Source organism: Manis pentadactyla, chromosome 4 (assembly GCF_030020395.1).
Source record: "Manis pentadactyla isolate mManPen7 chromosome 4, mManPen7.hap1, whole genome shotgun sequence".
Lineage (NCBI taxonomy): Eukaryota > Metazoa > Chordata > Mammalia > Pholidota > Manidae > Manis > Manis pentadactyla.
Window position 1 is genome coordinate 70,249,531 of NC_080022.1, and position 10,481 is coordinate 70,260,011.

Sequence of the window (10,481 nt, forward strand, 5' to 3'; positions counted from 1 at the left end):
GGGATCGTATTAAATTTATGGACTAACTTGAGCATATGCAAAATCTTTAGAAAATCTCACCTTTTCATCCACTAACTTGACATATCTCTTCATATATTTAGATTTGATGTTATTTCTCCCCTTAATGTTATATTTTAAAAAGGGAAATTTATTTTAAGAAGTATTCCTAGATATCTCATAAGTTCTGTTGCCATTCTGAATGTTATTTTTTCTCTTACAGTTGTGATATATTTATTGACAGTATAGGGATGCTATTGATTTATGTCTGCAAATTTTGCCAAACTCACTTGTCAGATTAATTTATTTGTCTATTGATTCTCTTAAATTTTATTAGTAAAATCATATCGGTCATAAAAAGGTAGGTGGAGTGTGTCTTTGTTTCCAATCATCACATTATTTTTTTTCCTTCTCATTTATTATTTCATGTGCCAGAACAGTGATACAAGTTCACCGTAGTGGTAATATGAATCTCCAAATCTTGCTAGTATTTTAATAGGTAAAAGGGGATTTTGGAGACGATCATCCTGGGAAGTTAGATAAAATCATTTCTGATAATAGCCTCTTTTTTTGAGATTGTTCTCATGCAGGTTGTAGTGTGAGATCTTTGTTGTAGGGTGACTGGGAATGGTGATGTTATGAAGGGCATTTGGAAATGTGTGCAATTGTTTGAAATTATACAAAAAGCATGGAATTGTGTTAAACTCTTATGCCTCTTGGGGCAGGGGGAACAATAGTTGATATGAAATTTTGCATGTGTAATAATCGATGTTACAAAGGTAAGTGACATGACTGTGTATATACAAATATTATGTGATGAATTTAGACCTCAGACCTTGTTACAGCATAGAACAAAACCATGCTTCACAAAACAAATAGTGTATAAGTACTATTCTTTTGAACGATCAACTGATAGCCATGATTTATAATATTAAAGAAACCCAGTATTTTTTGTTGCTTTCCTCTTTCCCCATTTCCTCATTCTATAGGATTTAGGGACTAAAAGAGAATGGATTATCTGTAGCTCTTTGTGTTTAGGTATTCATATAGTTTATTGAACTAAAAAATGTATTTCTTTCTCTTTGAGTCTAGTCTTTCTACCTATGGTTTTCAAGATATTTTTCCATATTTCATTCAAGAGTTAGTACTTCTATCACATTCAACATATCTTCCACATTCACTACTCACTTCTGTATTTTAAAAAAATCCCTATATGTAGCAATGTCCAATATCTTGCCATTCTATTGCTCCACCCTCATGGAATGTTTTTACCTTCCTTTTCTGAATATCAAAATTTACAAATTCTACAGGAATCTTACAAGATCCAGTGAAATACTAATCCTTAATGAAAATGTCTGTTTTTCACAGGACTTGCCTCATAAAAAAATCCTCACCCCAATTAGTACTTTATATTTCAACTAAAGTTCTAATCAATTTTAACTGATGTTTATCAGTAGGTGTACTTATCCACCTTTGATAATGTGTAGAATAATTCAACTTACATAGGACAGAATAGCTACACCAAGGTTTTTTTGTTTTGTTTTGTTTTGTTTAGCTAATTCACATACCATAAAATTTACTATTTAGAGTGAATAATTCAGTGAATCTTTTTAATGCATATTCCCTAGAGTCATGCAACATAGATGAACCTTGAAGACAACCTAAGTGAAAGAAGACAACCACATATCTTATGTCTCTTTTTATAGCATATGTGAGTATTTAATTCCTTTATATTACCAAATAATATTCCATTGTGTGGAAATATTACAATTCGTTTATCCATTCACCATCAATATAAATTTGGGCTATTTCTACCTTTTGCTTCTTGTGAATTGCCACTATGAATTTTGTGTACAAGTTTTTGTCTAGACAAACACTTTCATTCCTCTTGAGTATATACCTAGGAATGGAATTTCTAGGTCATATGGTAACTCTGTGTTTAATATTCTGAGGAACTTCTAGACAGTTTTCCAAAGTGGCTGCACAGTTTTATAATCTTACACAATGTATTAGGCCTCCAATTTTCCCACATTTTCACCAACATTTGTTACTACCATTTTTTTTTTATGGTAGTCTTCCTAGTGGATATGAAACAGTACCTCATTGCTTTAATTTGCATATCAGTAATGAGTAATGATGTTGAACCCTTTTTTCATGTGGTTACTGACAATTTTTATACCTTCTTTGAAAAAAATGTCTATTTATCTATTTGCCCTTTTATTAACTAGGCTATATGTCTTTTTATTATTGAGGATTCTATTATTGAATTTTTATTACTGACTAGGTGTTCTTTGTATATTCTTATTATATGTCCCTTATTAAATATATAATTTTCAAATATTTTCTCTCATCCCGTCGATTTTTTAACTTATTTATTGTAACCTCTAAAGCACAGATTTAATTCTGATGAAGTCCAAAATCTTTATTATATTTGGTTTTAAAGGTTTACTATATTTTCCTACAAGATTACTTATAGTTTTAGCTCTTACATACATGTCTATGAACCATTTTGAGTTTATTGTTATGTATGATATAAGATAGGAGTCCAATTTCATATTCTGTGGAAATTCAAGTGTCCCAGCACCAATTGTTGATAAGACTATTTCTTTCACATTGAAATATTTTGGCATCATCCTCAAAAAGCAGTTGACTATGACTGGAAGAATTTTTTTCTATATCTCAATTTGATTGCATTGATCTCTATATCTCTAGGCCAATACCACACTGTTTTAATTATTGCAGCTTTGTAGTAAGTTGTGAAACTAGCAAGTGTGAGTCCAGCAATTTTGTTCTTGTTCAAGAATGTTTTAACTCTATTGGGTTCCTTGCATTTCCAAGTGAATTTTAAGATCAGCTTAAGAAAAAAAAGTCAGCTGGAATTTTGATACGAATTATGTTGAAACTGGAGATAAATTTGGGGAATATTGCCACCTAAATATTAAATCTTCTGATCAATGAATAACCTTCCATTTATTTAGATCTTCTCCAATTTTTTTCAACAAGTTTTTACAGTTTATAGTGTATAAGTCTCACACTTCTTTCAATGAACTAATTACTAAGTATTTTATTATTTTTAATGCAATTTTTTTCTCTTCAATCTCTTTATTTATTTTTTTATTTTGTTATCGTTAATCTACAATTACATGTAGAACATTATGTTTACTAGGCTCCCCCTTTCAGAAAATCCCCCCTACAAATCCCATTATAGTCACTGTCCATCAGCATAGTAAGATGTTGTAGAATCACTACTTGTCTTCTCTGTGTTGCACAGCCCTCCCCTGCCTCCCACACACTACACATGCTAATCGTAATGCCCTCTTTCTTTTTCCCCGCCCTTATCCCTCCCTTCCCTCCCTTCCCTCCCATCCTCCCCAGTCCCTTTCCCTTTGGTAACTATTAGTCCATTCTTGGGTTCTGTGATTCTGCTGCTGTTTTGTTCCTTCAGTTTTCCTTTGTTCTTATACTCCACATATGAGTGAAATCATTTGGTACTTGTCTTTCTCTGCCAGGCTTATTTTACTGAGCATAATACCCTCTAGCTCCATCCATGTTGTTGCAAATGGTAGGATTTGTTTTCTTCTTATGGCTGAATAATATTCCATTGTGTATATGTACCACAGCTTCTTATCCATTCATCTACTGATGGACACTTAGGTTGCTTCCATTTCTTGGCTATTGTAAATAGTGCAGCAATAAACATAGAGGTGCATCTCTCTTTTTCAAACTGGGCTGCTGCATTCTTAGGGTAAATTCCTAGAAGTGGAATTCTTGGGTCAAATGGTATTTCTATTTTGAGCATTTTGAGGATCTTCCATACAGCTTTCCACAATAGTTGAATTAATTTACATTCCCACCCGCAGTGTAAGAGGGTTCCCCTTTCTCCACAACCTCGCCCACATTTGTTGCTGTTTGTCTTTTGGATGGTGGTGATCCTTACTGATGTGAGGTGATATCTCATTGTGGTTTTAATTTGCATTTCTCTGATGATTAGCAATGTGGAGCATCTTTTCATGTGTCTGTTGGCCATCTGAATTTCTTCTTCAGAGAACTGTCTATTCAGCTCCTCTGCCCATTTTTTAATTGGATTATTTGCTTTTTGTTTGTTGAGGTGTGTGAGCTCTTTATATATTTTGGATGTCAACCCTTTATCGGATCTGTCATTTATGAATATATTCTCCTATACTTTAGGATACCTTTTTGTTCTATTGATGGTGTCCTTTGCTGTACAGAAGCTTTTTAGCTTGATATAGTCCCACTTGTTCATTTTTGCTTTTGTTTCCCTTGCCTGGGGAGATATGTTCATGAAGAAGTCACTCATGTTTATGTCTAAGATTTTTGCCTATGTTTTTTTCTAAGAGTTTTATGGTTTCATGACTTACATTCAAGTCTTTGATCCATTTCGAATTTACTTTTGTGTGCGAGGTTAGACAGTGATCCAGTTTCATTCTCTTACATGAAGCTGTCCAGTTTTGCCAGCACCATCTGTTGAAGAGACTGTCATTTCCCCATTGTATGTCCTCTTACTTTCATTTTTGTACTGTGTTTTGCTAGTATATATAAATACAGTAGATTTTTGTGTAATGATATTATACCCTACAATTTTTCTGAGTTTGTTTATTAGTTCTAAGAGCTCTTTAATAAATTTCTTAAGATATTTTCATACATTCTATCATGTCATCTGGAAGTAAAGATAACTTTCCCTCTTCCTTTACAATATGAATGCATTTTATCTCTTTTTTTTTTCTAATTTCCCAGACTAGAACCTCAATACATTGTTGAACAGAAGTGATGAGAGCAGACATCTTTGTCTTGTTCCTGAACTTAGAGAGAAAGCATTCAGTCTTTCACCATTAAGCATAATGTTAGTTGTAAAATTTCCATGATGTTTCCTCTCAGGTTGAAGTTCCCTTCTCTTACTTGATTACTGAGTGTTTTTATAATAGAAGGGTGTTTGTTACATATTGCTGAATGCTTTTTCAATGTCTATTGAGATGGTCATTTGGGTTTTATCCTTTAGTCTGTTAATAAGTTGTATTACTTTCCCAGGATTGTTGTAACAATTTGTCATAAATTCTTTGGCTTAATGCAACAGGAATATATTATTCCATAATTCTAGAGCACAGAAGTCAAAAATTAAAGTGTCAGCAGTGCCACACTCTTTCCAAAGGCTCTGGGAAGAAATGCTTCCTTGCCTCTTTCAGCTTTCCTTCTTCTTTATCATCTTCTGAGTTTGTGGAAGATTAGTTTAATTGTTCTTTAAATGTTTCATAGAATTTGTTAATGATGCATTCTGGGATTAGGCTTTTCTTGTGAGAGGTTTTTAAATTACCTATTCAATCTCTTTACTTGATATAAGTCTATTCAGATTTCTTATTTATTCTGGAGTCACATTTGGTTGTGTTTTTTGGATTTTCTCCATTTTGTAGGTTACATAATTAGTTAGCATATTATTGTTCATAGTATTTATTTCAAAATATTTTAAAAAGAAAATTAGTGAATTCCCCCCTTTTAATTCTGATTTTAGTAATTTGAATGTTCATTCTTCTACTTATTCTAATTAAAGTTTTATCAATTTGTTGATGCTATAAAGAATGATTTAGATTCACCTATGTTAACTATTGTTTTTCTGTTCTCTGTGCTAATTCTTGCTCTAATATTTATTATTTCTTTCATCCTTATTTATTTACATTTTGTTTGTTCTTTTTTCCACCCAGTTTATTAAGATGGAATCTTATGTAACTTAAAATCTTTCTTCTTTTGTAATGTAGGCATTCACTGCACTAATTTTCCCTCTGAACACTGATGTGGCAGCAACCCATATTTTTTGACATGTTTTGTTTTTGTTTTTTTTAAATAAGAGCATTTTCAAATTTCTCTTGTGATTTTTCCATTAACTGATTGGTTATTTTCAAGGAATGTTATTTAATTTCCACATACATGTGCATTCCCAAAATTTCCTTCTGTTTTTGATTTATATTTGAGTTCCATGTGTTTAAAGAATATACACTTTGTATAATTTCAATCCTTTTAACTTCACAGAGGCTTGTTTTGTGGCCTTGCATATGATCAATCTTAGAGAATGCTCTGTGTGCATTTAAGAAGAGTGTGTTCTTTCTTTGGGTGGATTCTTCTATGGATGTCTTTTCGTATAGTTAGTGTATAGCATTCTTATTAATCCAATGGTTTGTTGTACTATCCATTACTGAAAGTGGGTTATTTGAGTGTCCAAGAATTATTGTTGAATTTTCTGTTTATCCCTTCAAGTCAGTTTTTACTTCAAGTATTTTGGGATACTATTGTTAAGTGCTTTTATGGATTGGTCCTTTTATTATTAAAATATGTCCCTCTTTGTTGCTACTAAATATTTTTGTCTATTTTGTCTTTTATTAGTTTAGTCAATTCAGCTCTCTTTGGTTAGTGTTTACATGGTATATTTTTTTCACAATCTTTCATTTCAACCTTGTTGTTTATTTAGTTAATGACTTTCTTGAACTAATTTTTGAAGCTTGTATTCCCTGTACTGTGCAGCCACTGAAGTTTCTCCTTATTTAGCTCAGTGATCAACTAATGATTAGTCAGAAATTTCCTTAATTGTCTTGAATCAGTGAGTCTTTCACCCTTTATTGAGAGGTTCTATTTGTTGGGGCCTACATCAACATTCAGGAATTTTATAGTCTCACTTATTCTTTACTTCTTTCTTGGGGAAGGCCTCAAAATCAGCCGGTGGTGGGAGAATGAGGCCTCCATCTTTTCCTGGACATGTATCCATACGTACGTGGCCTTTTAGGACCCCAGAAATATGTCAGAGCTTTTCAAAGCCCCCATAGAAATCTTATTTCCCAGACCTTTCTTTTAAAGTTCTAGCCAAGCTCTTGTTCACCTGAACCAGTATTGCAGCCTTGGGTTGCTGCCATGTTAAACAATTTTTACTCAGTGTTTTCCACAAACTCTGGAGATAAGTCTTTCTTATAGAAGAAGTACCCAACGAGGTCACATAATGACAATACATTACATGTGGTGCTTTTCCAGAAACCTGTCCAATAGGTCAAATAGTAATAATAATCTAGGGATGGACCTTTTTGGGTTCCAAATCTGTCCTTCCTCTTCCAATAGTAGCATAGCTTCTGGTTTTCTTAGCTACTATATAGTTGTAAGGCTACTGGTTTTCAAGAGTACTGCAGAGCTGGAGTGTGGGGGTATGAAAGGGTAAAGTTACAATGGCAAAAATCCTGCTATTCTTAACAAAGGTCAGCAGTTTTTCTTGAATAAATGCTACTTGTATTTTTACAAGTCTTTGGCTAATTTCCAGAGTTTTAAAAAGTTGATTCTAACAATTTTTCTTGCCCCAGTTTCTGTTGCTTTTATGGAGGGATGGACTTAAGGAGGACCTCACTCCAACATTCCAAAAGTGCTGTCTCCAACTCTATGGTTTTAATAGCACTAAAATGTTTGTTTAACTAAACTGTCCATATTGGGAACTGAGTAAATGAAAAAGCATTTGTTCAAAGACTAACAATACATATAAGAGCATAGTTATGGTCTTTAGCAAAGTTACCTTTAACTCATATAATACAACTACAAATAGTTAAGTACTAATATAAGGCAATATATAACAGGTTAAAACAGTACAAGTCTTGAAGGCTTAAGCTGAACTAACATGGGCTACTGACATTACAGTTACACCAGTGTTCTTTAGGGCAAAACCAATCAAGATCTAAGAAAAATTTAAAAGAATAATTAGTGCCATGAAACACCAGAAAGAGCTGATCACCTTGTTGATAGCGTTAAGATATCACGGCCCTACAAAGTATTAAGAATAGAGCTGGCTCTATGTGGAATTTGTAATGACAGGCATTCTGAATAAGTATACCTGAATTCATACACTCATACAATATCACCTCACCTAGTTTGTTCTTCCTGGTTTGTAACATAACTGCCACTGGGCAACCCAGGAAACATCAGGAAATAAAGAAGCAATGCTTAATGGAAATCAAAGGAATCTCATTTCAGGACATAAAATGAGGTTTCACTAAGTAGGATAGAATTCTAGTCTAATGCTATCAATCTTAGATTTAACACTGGACTATTTTTTCAGGAGAAGTAGTCAAGTCACAGGTATTAGTTACATCAAAATAATTTTAATCATTTCATCTAATATGAATTTTGCTACAGCCGAATGTGCTCTATTCTTGGAATGACCCAGCTATTTATGTTTGTTAAAAACTTTCTTTTCCACCTACAACCAATTCCTTGATGAAAGTACTTCTTAAATAAAGTGACTTCTTTTAGGCTTTTGGTCAACAAACAGGCAAAAACTTGTCTAAATTCTCGTATTTTAAAGAGCTGAATGTCAGATATAAATCCTAAATTTCATTCAAAACAGTTCCTAATTACAATTAATAAAAATTGATAGTAACCAAGTAACTAGTCTTTATCATATGTGGATGATGTATACAATCATTTTGCTAAAATTGATAGTATATTGATTCTTTGGTTCTGGATTTCTTTTCTTTATTTCAGATTTCATCACTAATGATTTTCAAAACATTTGGCAATTGCTTTAAGTTCCCATAGACTCTAAGAACAAATCATATTAATGAAGTGATAAAATTACACAATTTTATAATTCAAGAGTTTTTAGGGATCACATAATTCAATTTACTCATTTCATGTATGAGGCACTTCCACCTGCAGAATTTAAGAGACATGCCCAAGATTATACATTGCTTGTCATATCCAGGCTAAAACCCAGTTCTCCTCTTCCTATAATGCTCAAATACATCTTCATAATGGGCTTGTTTTCCAAAGTAATAATATTTAGTCACTTGTTTTTTTGAAATTGGAAAAACTTAAAGCTGAATTATTTAAATAATAGTGGTTCTCTTTCCTCTAAGAGACCTAGAATTGGCTTGGAAATGTTGGAAAGCTCTTTATATAATTGTGGTCAAAGAACTTTTCAAATAGTCAGGGACAAAATTAGGCTGTGTGATGCTGCTGATAATTTAAGATTAAAATTATGTCCAAAGAATCTTCAAATATTACCATGTTTTTGGCAGAATAATATCTGCACATTAATTTCTGGAACCTGTAAATATGTCACTTTACATAGCAAAAGGCACTTTGCCAATGTAATTAGAGTTAAGAAACTTGAGATGGGTATATTATCCTGGATTATCCAAGTAGGTCCAATCTAATTACATGAGTCTCTAAAAGCAAAACCCTTTCCTGATTGCAGAGAACCAGAAATATGGCAGCATGAGAAGAAATGATGCTGCTGGCTTTGAAGATGGAGGAAGAGGCCACAAGCCAAAAACTGCAGGTAGTCTCTAGAAGCTGGTGAAGACAAGGAAAAAGGTATTCTCCTAGGGATTCAGAAAGGAACACAGCTCTGCTGATACCTGCATCTTAGTTCAGTAAAAGCTATGTCAGACTTCTGACTTACAGAACTGGAAGATAATAAATTTGTGTTGTGTTAAGTCATGTATTTGTGGTGATTTGTCATAGCAGCAATGGAAAACTAATACTTACTACAAAACCCCATTTTATCAACACGACAGGCACACTAATTTATTATGTTCACCTCAGATTTAATTCTCTTATGAACTGAGGAATATTCATTTGAAACCTAATTTCAAAATGATACAGAAGTGAAAAAGCAGTGTGATTACTGTTGCTACAGGTGTAACTTACAAATCTGTTAGTGTAAGTAGGACCAAAAAAAAAAATACTATCAAGACAGCTTAGATAACATAAAGGAATATGAGCTTTTACCTTCTTACCTTCCTACTGTATTCCAGGTTTTTACAGGAAATTCTGACAAGCTGGGGCCAAAAGCAATGAATCTTTGCCAAAGCAACTTTTGGTCTGCAGGGGAGACCTCAGTGTGCCTGGGCCCCATTCTTTGTATTCCACTAACGTTGGGACAAGTACACATGTTTTGCCCTGAACTCTTAATTAACTCAGGGTATGTTCTGGTGAGCAGGATCAGAGCAACATTTGAGGATCATTTTGTTTAAAGAGATAATTTGTACATTTGAAATTAAAATATTCATATTTTAATGAAAACTCATATTTATTTCCATAGAGGTGTACAAAAAGTTGTAAAATATATGAATACCCTGATATCTCATAACTTGGCATTTCTCTTTTTTCTTGCCTAACCAAAGAATAAACACTGCACAACTACATTGGCTCATGTTCTAAGTGGATAGTTGGATGACATTTTATGCCAAGTTATTGGCCTCTTTCTGTCTCTTTTGATCTATTTTTCCACCGTTCTTGTAACCTTTTGAACAGTTGAATGATATGTGGAAATTGAGTTCATCCCAAAATCAATGCCATTAAGTATGTTATGTGATCTCTCACATATTATATAAAAAGGAAAATATAAGATCATCATTACCACCACAGCTGTATATATTCTATTTAAGAGCATTTAGATTGGAGTTCATTTTTATTGCAGATTTGAATGTGGTTAAAAAGTT

The 10,481-nt window shown here is 33.0% G+C and overlaps 1 long non-coding RNA gene across 1 annotated transcript in view; it reads left to right on the forward strand.

The window, feature by feature from the left end:
- LOC130683374 (uncharacterized) overlaps nucleotides 1–9,463 on the forward strand; it is a 36,675-nt gene extending 27,212 nt beyond the window's left edge. The window contains exons 2-3 of the long non-coding RNA XR_008997046.1: nucleotides 1,626–1,708; nucleotides 9,233–9,463. This is a non-coding gene — a long non-coding RNA (uncharacterized LOC130683374). The remainder of the gene's footprint in view (nucleotides 1–1,625; nucleotides 1,709–9,232) is intronic.
- The last annotated feature ends 1,018 nt before the right edge of the window (nucleotides 9,464–10,481 follow it).